The 10,760-nt window shown below is 34.8% G+C and overlaps 1 protein-coding gene across 4 annotated transcripts in view; it reads right to left on the bottom strand.

The window, feature by feature from the left end:
* LOC143902915 (metabotropic glutamate receptor 8) overlaps nucleotides 1–10,485 on the bottom strand; it is a 210,577-nt gene extending 200,092 nt beyond the window's left edge. For 3 of the 4 annotated variants that reach the window (XM_077416164.1, XM_077416166.1, XM_077416167.1), the window contains exon 1: nucleotides 9,931–10,485. The gene's annotated coding sequence lies outside the window, so the exon portion shown is untranslated. The remainder of the gene's footprint in view (nucleotides 1–9,930) is intronic. The other variant, XM_077416165.1, reaches the window with a different exon arrangement.
* Between the last annotated feature and the right edge of the window lie 275 nt (nucleotides 10,486–10,760).

The following is a 10,760-nucleotide window of genomic DNA, read 5'->3' as shown; positions in this document are numbered from 1 at the left end:
TCTAATTGCACGATATTGTTCTTAAATGTTGTCCCTAGGTCATGCCGGTCTAATTTTGTGGATATTTATTGTGGATTTTTTGTACAAAGCAAATATTGTCGTCACGTATACCAAAAATTAACAAAAATATTAATTTTTTCTTGTTTTCGATATAACGTCGACCACCATGACCTAGATTTTGATATGCGTACTTTAATTCTAGACAAGAATTTTGCATTTCTATAAAGCCAATTAAAAGATTAGTGCTAAGAAAAAAAGCCGGTATTACAGACGGCTTTAGGATCCCCTTTAAGAGATGGCAAGTAAATTTTCGAGCGTTTCAAAATATCGTAATATTAATGCTCTTCAGCTTGAGAAGTAAATCAAAGTAACGTATTAGTTAAAAGAAAAGTTTCTATTACTATACGACATGTCATTTTGAGGAACAACAGTAATTTATTGTAAGAAAATGACTGAAATATCAAACGTATGTAGGGATGGGGTATGTTGGCCCATATCAAAACATGCTTAGCTTTTACTTGTTGTTGCCGCACGCGTAAAGGTGCGTGTCCACCTGCGAGTAAGAACTCTCGAGAGCAAAAAGAGAGAAAGAGAAAGAGACTCTCGAGAGTATCTCTCTTTCTCTCTTTTTTTTTGCTCTCGAGAGTTCTTACTCTCAGGTGGAGACGCACCATTAGACCTGTGTAAGCATGTGATTTGCTACCTACAATGCTGCTAGATAATAATATATATTTATATTCATATTTTTATATTGAAGAAAGCTGTATCTAAAATAGTTTACAATTGTTTTTCTGCAACAGCATTTTGCTATTCGATTATTACAGAATAACTTTAAAAAATACAATCTTTATTAAGAAGTACATATCTGTTACTCGTTTTGTGTTTCTATTACGTTTTCATTAATTTACTATTTATTATACACATTTTTTCAGTGATATACTTGATGAAGCAACATTTTCAATCTCTAGCCTCATCTGAATCTGTGTATCACTTGCATATTGCATTTGCAATATATGTATATATCAGCAGGACGATTATCGAGTTGGTAGATTTCCAACAAGCGCGAAATACATAACAAGCGGAAGATCAGCGTGGAATGTTACTATTGGCAACAACACGTTCAGGCAAATATTTAAAAAAATGTTATTTTATTGATATAGAATGTCTAAAACAAATTTATATAGAATGAATAAAACAAAATATGTTCTGTGAATATTTTGTTTATAAGAAAAAATTTTATTTTTTATTTCAATGGTTGCAATCGGAATAGTAAACAATAGGAGATCGTATACAGAGTGACCCATTTTAAATGCATAGTGCAAATATCTCTTGAACAATACATTTTAAAGAAAAATATTTCAGATAAAAATTGGAGGATTTAAAAGGGGCCAATAGACGATCTTATTAGATTTTGGGTTCAGGGCCCGTGCTAAGCCCTACTGGGCCCAAGTCAAATTTTTTAAATGAAAACCCCCATTTTTTATTGTATCATAATTTTCTACCAATTAATTTGAACAACTTTTGTCTAAAACATTTTTTTATTTGCCTAATACTTTTTGAGATATTAGAAAAAAAGTTTTTTTTACAAAGTTTTCCTTATATTATATTTGAGATGGGCATTTAAAATGGGTCACCCTGTATAGTTTAGTTACATATACATATACACATGTACATATATAATTTAGTTCAGTTTTGATTTGTCATCGGCGAAGGAAATAATATTGTTCTGAAATACTGAAATGAGGAAGGTTTCGACATGCTTATAGACGACATGCTATTGACACCGACGTCGTCTACAGTGTCAACAGTTAGAAAAACTAGCGCGAAGACACTTTCGAGCATTTGTGAATTCATGCAGGCATTCACACATTCGAACATTTTTCTCGAGACCTGTAGAAGATAATTGAATTAAGTAGTATGTATATATATAAAAGTTGTTTCTTTTTCAAAGCTCTGTCTAACGATACCTTAATCCTACTTGACTCAAGTTACTATTTGAATTTTCAAGACTGTTTAAATCGAAGAAGAACTGTTTAATTCATCAAATTTCTCTTCTACTTCAATGGCACTATAGCTGAAGATCGATCCACAGCCTTTGTCAAATCTGAGGCCTCTCTTCTGGTTTCTTAACAATAATTTTTTTAACGGGACAGGTTGCTAGCCTAGCGCCCAACCTCTAATCTGGAGGACCAGTCCTCAAATATAGAGGGCTCGTGGCAAAAGATACTCTCTCAGTGTGTCGCCGAGAGGTGGTGATCGAATAAAAACCGACGATTTTTTGTCGGATTTAAACTCGGATCTTCGGCTCATTAGAGCAGCGCACATCTTTCTGCGCCACTTTGATCCGACCCAGTTACATACTTCTACATCCGGTTTGTCCCAAAAAATAGAACCGCACTACTAATAATTACTTTGGGTGGCCGTTAGTAATGAAAATTTATTTCCTAATTCTTGTAATATCACTTTTTTTAGAAAAACGGCTGGCATGAATGCTCTGAATCACACGCGCGCACACACGCACGAACGCACTCACGCACTCACGCACTCACGCCCGCACGCACGCACGCACCCACGCACGCACGCACGCACGCACGCACGCACGCACGCACGCACGCACGCACGCACGCACGCACGCACGCACGCACGCACGCACGCACGCACGCACACACACACACACACACACACACACACACAATGTTTTATACTCTTCTCTCATTGTGCAATAATTTTTCTCTTTGATTTGTATATTATTGTAACATGATAGCAATAGCGACTTTTATTCTCTTAACATTTTAACTTTGCCCATTGACGCCCTCGGCTTTTTTTCCATAAAAAACTGAACAGAGCTTTTTTCATGTTCAAAATATCAATATGCTCGCAGCAATCGCAGCGTTGAAGTGTTGAAATTATTTGTTCTCGACTTTTTTGTGTAAAAGTTCAAAAAAACTAATATAAAGTTACGTCCAAAATATAAATTTGCAGTAAAAACGCTAAAAAAAATTAAGATACAAATAAAAGTAAATTAATGACATACACGCACACATATACACATGATATATAGAGGAAAGAAAAGAGAGGAAACAGAAAAAGAGAAGGAGAGAGAGGTAAAGAGAAAAAGAGAGAGAGAAAAATTTTAAAAATATCTCATTTTCTTAATTTTCTTCTATTTACATGGATCATATTCTATATTTATTCTACATGAAATTGACTAACTAAAGCGATTAATTAACTTTGTTTTGGCCATCATGAATACCTCTTCAATTATTTCAATTTCCATCAGGGACCTTCCCGCAAGATCGAAAATTTGTCTTGAAAATTCGTAGGATCTTTACACAGCTGATTACCGACGAACTTGGTGATTGGTTCGAATTAACTTTAATCCCATTTAAAAACTTCGTACAATGACCTACCTTACTTACTCTAAAATTTGCAAGCGGTTAGTTCAAAATTAGTTGGAATAAGTTTCCCCCCTACAATCCTCATTAAAGATTGAACTGTAACTGCTTAACAATTCGGAGAAAGTAATATAGCGTAGGTACGTTTGAATATAAGATAATTAATAATATTATATACCTTTAAAAAAACAATCTGTATATTTTCTTACAGAGGAAGATCCCAATTCTTTCTCAAAAACTTCTTTACTCAAAAATTCGAAAAATTGCAAAACTTTGGCAATACATTAGAGGATATTCTGATACGTAATAAACTATTTTTTTGGCTCTCCAAATTTACTCTGAACGTTGATAAAATCAACCTCTGGAAGTTGGCTCATTTTTCATTTTTGTTTTATTGTTTACCAATAAAAAAAAAACAACAAATTTTTTTTACAAAAAAAGCTTTCTCTATGAGGAAGCAAAATTAAACAAAATTTTATATTAGATACTTATTTCTTTCAATAAAATTTATCGATTAGAAATCTTATTAATTGTTTTCAAAAATTCATAAAAAATGTATAAAGCAGGAGGAATATATTCTTAATATTCTAATATTTTCAACATGACTTTTTAATAATACTTTATAATACATATTAATGTGGGTTTTACTAAACTTTATTCACTTATCCCCTTTTATCCCTTTTAGAGTAAATTCTAGCAGCAAAAGAATAGATTATTACATATCAGCCTCTATATATTGCCAAAGTTTTATAATTTTGTGAATTTCTGAATTGGGGATTTTCTTTGTTAGTACAGTATATTAGTTATTAGTTAGTATAGTATAGAGATTTTATTATGTTAATATAAATCTCTCTTCTCGCCTTTTCGCTTCCTTAAAAATATAGTAAATTAAATTGTTTCAGTAGTAAAGTTGTTAATTTGTGTTATAAATTGATATATAATTTTACTTTAAAGTTAATTAAATAAAAATTTTTATTATTTTACAAAATGGATTTTCTTAATAATTTAATTGCTTAAAGCCGATCATCAATATTATTGCCTTTTTTTTCAAATTTGTTAATGGGGTTGAATTTATTATTATTATATTATAATTTCAAGCATTCCGCAAATTCAAAACGTTTAACTATTCATTATGACATATGTGTATATATACGAGAGCTCAAATATATGTATTTTGCACGAATGAGGCAAATGCAATGAAGTGTGAATTTACGTAAGTTATCACGTCACACGGGATTCTCTCGCTGCCCGAGATAGAGAGTTGATTTTTCGCCGATAAAAAATTTAAAATTTATGCCGGACGCAAACAAAAGAAATCTTCTTTATTTTGAATTATCTTTGTGCTTTTTATACATTCCGCTAATTTGCATATTAACGTGCGGAATATTCCTACCTTACTCTTTTTGATGGAATAGCTGACAGCTGCGCCGTGGCCAACAGTTACAAAAACAAGAAAGTTCATCCAAAACTGTCACGAATTTAAATGTGACTGTTGGGAATCATGAGAACGCCGATAAATATATTTGACTAGCTGGTGATTTATCTTGAAATGTACATCGCGCGATGGTTAATATCGGTGCGAATATTAAATTTATGTCATGAGTTAATGTACATACGGTTAATATATAGTTAATACGTAGTTAATACATAGGTAATAATTAGCTATTGTAAATTTCGTTGTATCATGATCGTTTCAGTATTATCCTCACCAATCCATATTTATCTCGCTTCAATGATTCGAGGCTTGTCCTGCGTAATCCAAATATCAAAGCCCAATTTATAGACGCGGAAGAGAGGCATGGGCAAATGCTGATGGGATTAACGCTATCGGGCAAACCGCATATGCAACAATTTTGCTGAACGCGCCGTTACGCGTACGTCGAAAGGACAATTACATTTTAACACCTTAAATTCCACGTTGCAAGATAAACCTTATAAAACGCGGAATATGCGGAGGGAGAACAAGAACGCGCGGCGATGCAAACAAATTGGATACGCGATATGCGAGTGGAGCATGACGACTGTATAAATTTCGCGGTGACGCCGTACGACGAAACTTATATCGTTACATTATTATCTGTCGCGTTACATTATGGTGTAGTGCTGAAACGCGAAGCGAACAACCACCGAAAGAAACTTCACGCCTCCCTATCTTTCTCTCTCTCTCTCCAGTATAAGTTATTTCGGGAGATAGTTTGCGTACGTATACTCTGGCTTCCGCATGACGTATGTACATTCGTCGACACTCGAATGCAGTCCGACGAATTTATAAATGCGAATTGCCGTTTCTTCGGTGCGGTGTTCAACCTTGAAGATAAATTTGTACGTTTCAACACAGAGCAAATTTATCTGTGTAATGTGAAACAATAGCGTTTTCATCGCTATTATATCATGTATAACGAAGCGCGATTGATTGCCAGTCAATCATTGCCTTCGAGACTTTGTCCGTAGATTTCAATATTTAAAAAACACGCATTTGATTGACGAGCAAATTAAATATTATTTTAAATGTACTGAATAATAAACAAATTTTCTAGTTGCAAATTAAAAATTCTATATTAAATTTATTTGCTTCATGCGCATATATATAAATACATACCTATACAATATTTAAAATGTAAGAACTTCTTTTGTAAATTTGTATCAATTTGTCTTAAATTCTTCAAGTTTTGGATATTGAATGTTATAATTATGAAGTCGTATTTGAAATTGATTTTGCAGAGATTTTGGATCGCACTTGAGATAATCTTGTGCATTTTCGTTTTTTTTTTTTTTTTTTATCTATTTGGATATGTACCTCATAATTCTCTTAGCTAGCGCCATTGCTCCACTGTGAGGTCACTGATCCGAAGATAAGACGAGCAGAATTGCAAAGCGAATTCTCTCGTGGCGATCGCTAACAATAAGTCGTTTAGCAGAGATTTAACTCGATCTTTGACCTCGCCTCGCTTAAACCACGTTCGTTTCAAATGATAACCATTTCAAAAATTAACATTAGTCTGATCAAAGTTTATGAGATCAATACTGGTACTGGCAACTCTCAATGCATCTTCATAAAACCGACAAATGTCTCCTCGTAGTCTCCCTATCGAATTCGTACAGCGCACAAGGCAGCTTCCCTCGATAACGATCCATCTCCTTCCAAAAGTTACTTTACTATTTTATCTTATTGTCTTACACAACGTTCACGATGTAACGATTGCAATAAAAGTAGCGTATTAGGATCTCAAAAAAGATTATAGGCAAAGATCTTTATGTTTTTACGCAGACTGCATAAAATTAAATTAAATTGAATTAAAAAGTAAAATTTGATTTTATGTATATTAATATATTATAATTATCAAGCTAAAGCATATATGTAATAAAAATACTGAAAAAGTAAAAAATATGAAAATAATTAAAAGTAAATTTTTAAACGGGAACTTTTTATTCGGATTTGTTATAATATAATACGGAGTAACAATACGCGCGCGAAACAAATTTTATTTCATATATATAATAATATCATATTAAAATTTGATTAAATATATTTTCGTCGTATTTTAGTATGAGATTTTTATCATAAAATTTTTATAAGGCATAAAAATTGTTGCATACATGTGTTTGGCAACATCATAAATAATTTTCGGCACAGATGGATACCACGACTTATGGTTGCTCCAGGCATATTTCTCCTGTCGCGCATTACCGTTGTATATGCGATGTTATTGAGCATCTGCCATACGTAATAAATATCTGCACACTCCAAGTTAAGTCACATCATATATTGTACATACAGAAAAACCTATCAGAAGCAATTTCTGCTAAAGGGAGCAATGTTAATTTGTTATATTCTGTTTAAACACTAGTAGTGTTGGCCGAGGTGTTGACTGATAAACTTATCTGTTAAATAAAAAAGGAGGTTTTTAACTCTTTTCTAAAATATATTATAATTATACATAAAGCCATTTATTTTAAAAATCAATATCCAAGAATCTTAGATATATTATATTCGAGATAACTATCTATTATAGATAATAGAAATCCCATATTTGCTTTAAAAAAGAATTACGCATGCCAACAGCTAAGTTAAGAATATACTTCACTATCAAGACTATAATTTTATAGAAATATGAGTAATAAAAAATATAATCGTTTTAGCAACTTGAGCTTTAAAAGTAAAAATGGATAAAATAGAGAATAATAAATATAATTAAACTGCCATTGGACTTTGTTTTAATAGCAGTTTGTATATTTATTGTCAAGAAATAAAACCAATATATCTTTAATTTAATTTTTAAATGTTCCAAAAAGAATTACGCGTTCAAACTTTTGCTAAGCTATATAATATAGTTTAACCGCCTATTCCTGCGAGCAATCTGTAGAAAACGATTCCTGAGATGGCCTACATTGCTCGTGTATCGCGTAAAGTAAATTTTCTTTAGGATATCGGCCTTCAGCTTCCACCATCTCCATGAATTATGCTCGCCTTCGTGACGCACATAAATTATAGACCACGTGCTTGTGATAGAAGCCGAGGCTTCGCGTATTATATCGATTCAATCGCGATTGTTTCAATTACATTTTCCCGCAGTTGCACCAACTATTAATGCAAGGGGATGAAATGGGTGAAGACAGACCATTATATCAATTTCCTGAGATGTACTCCCGCTGAATATCATGTCGCGAGGCATGAAATGGGCACCTGTCGCCGCACATTTGGATGCGACGTACGCGTCGTTGTGTACATTAAGAAAGGATGCATGCGCTTTGCATGCAATAGCTAAGATTCGCGACAAACTGAATTGCATGCTGATGAAGGTTATAAAATTAGTAAACAGCACTAACGAACAGCAGTCAGTATTCGTTAGTGTGGATAAGAACGGTTTTGATAGCATTTTATTTATTTGCATTGAGTGTTTGTCACCTTGATTTAACTCAGTTGTTAATTAATTTTATTTAATTTCCCCTTTTTAATATCATAATTTTTAATTTATGATATATATGAGAATTTTAAAAACGGTCTTTAGAGCTAAAATTCGTATAGTTCTCTTAGCGTTACAATTAATGAAATTTTGAAGGAAAACAAAACGCCATTAAACAATCCTTGCAATGCGATGCTTTTCCATGCAATCGATATCCCGCAATAATATCTTACCGCTCATCGATGGTTTTCTCGATAAGCGGAGCTTTCCTTCGTTTGTAGTTGATCCACTTTTGTTTTTTAGCCGGGATCTATTCGATAGCGAAGATATTACTTAGATGTTTCTGAGATGGTATCGCATTTGCGTCGAAGTGAATTGCGAAAATAAGATGCGCTGGTTTCCTGGGAAACCTCATCAGATCAAATATGATATTTCACATTTTAGCTCTTGAAAATCTCGTCGCTGAATATGATTTGCGAGAACGCTATAAAAATATCTTTTGAATAATATTTTAAAAGTTTTTTAAATTTTTCAAAAAAAACTACGACTTGTTAAATTTCGATAAGAAAACAAATTCATCTCGCGAATGACATTTTTGCTTCAAGCCAGTAAATAATATTATGCATCCAAAATAATCGCAGAAGGGAATCTCTTTTGAGACGATAGTCGGACAATTCCGCGCGACGAATTTATTTGAAAAAGTTGCCGGACGGAAATAATATCAACATGACCAGCGGTTTTAGTACGTTAAGCATCGGAGAAGCATCGCTGGTGGCACGTATTGCGACAAAATGGGGAACGAGTAGTGTTCGCCTCGCATTCGCCATAGCAGGCAGCGAGTGAGAAACAAACGCCCGCGTCAAATGCACTGTCGTCATCCCTATCCGCACTCTCTAGTTTCCCAACTAAAATGGAGAGGGACTATCCTGACATTCTATTCCTCCTCGAATCTCTCTCGCGGCGACCAATATACGACCAACAAAAAAATAGGGCAGTTGAATTTTTTTACTGTGCGTAACGTGATCTCGTAAACTTTAAACTCAAAGATAGACTGGGGGAGGAATAAGAGTTTAATTGTGTTTTAACTAACTAAATTAATTTCTTGGGGACGTTCTCGCAAACTGTTTCTCGTCGCGCGCAACAGATACGATAAATTTTACGATGTTAAAGAATAAATTAAAGATGATGAATTTTTCGCATTTATTATAAACAAGTTTATTTAAGCTGTTGTTTTTGATGAATTTTAATAGGATTAAATAAATTTGGCATTAATTTCTATTAAATTCATTGCGCTGTATTTAAAACCTACAACATTGTTTAAAATATTATACTCCATTTATTTCAAGATTAAAATGTTTTTATTTAAACAACAAATCAGTTAATTAACTACCAAATAAGAATACACATACAGTCTAATCAACGCAGGGTAAACGCATTCATGATACAGCAACAGAAAAATCTTCATTCCGCCATCAAACAGCAATTTATAATAAATTGACATCCAGTAACAACGAATAACAACATATAAAAAAGAAGAAACGACAGCATATCATCCACCATGGAAATAAACGAAAGGAATATATCCGTCGCGCAAAACACAACAGCTATAGACAGCTTCGTCCAGAGTTTACCAATCAGGATAGACGCATATCCAGCTATCGAACACCGAAAAGCGATCGCGCTCCGTCTCCGTCGACGATTCCACTATTTAGCAACGCAAAAGACATCACCATAAGAGTTCGCGTTCACTATCAGTTAAGTAACACATATAGGACACAATCACATGCCCGCGTAGAAGAGAAAGGTTCAGCGGAGAGCTTCAGAATCCCACAGGATTCCTGCCACTACCACGTTCACGCAACAACAGAAAGAACTACTGCCGCTCGAAATACTGTTGGTCTCTTTTTATGTCAACGTACGCTGGTCGTCCAGGAGAAGCAACGTCGTTGCTGACGTCGGCGACGACAACGACGACGACGACGACGAAGACAACGTTGCTTGATTTATCGGTGACGGGGGAGAAAAGGATTGAAAAAAGAGGAGTTCTTCTCGTTCGCTCGCCCTCTCTCTTTGTTTCTCGCTCGCTCTCAGTCGAGACCGGGGAGCATCATGACGGGGAAGAAGAATATTGTCCTCGAAGAGGGTGATTTCGTAACGACGCACAACGACGACCGCGGCGCCGGTACCGCGGGTCAGACTGAAATCCGCGCGAGCGGTATTCAGCCTCTTATAGGAAACGCTGGGGCGCAAGCGCTACCGGTGGGGGGTTATACCGGCTGCCCGAGAGGGATGGGCCACGTTTCAAAAAGCGAAGCTCCCGTCGATCCACCCCCGCACAGATCGATCGACTTTTCATCGGCGCTCGTCGAAATGCGAGCGACGACGACGGAACGTCGCGTCGCGCGTCGTCATCATTGTCTCACCTCGTCATTGAGTTAACTGACAACCGAGAGTTAAACAA

Source organism: Temnothorax americanus, unplaced genomic scaffold (genome assembly GCF_048541705.1).
Source record: "Temnothorax americanus isolate GAGA-0224 unplaced genomic scaffold, ASM4854170v1 Scaffold42, whole genome shotgun sequence".
NCBI classification, from domain to species: Eukaryota; Metazoa; Arthropoda; class Insecta; order Hymenoptera; family Formicidae; genus Temnothorax; species Temnothorax americanus.
The sequence above is the reverse complement of the archived record's forward strand: the minus strand, read 5'-3'. Positions and strand labels throughout refer to the sequence as shown.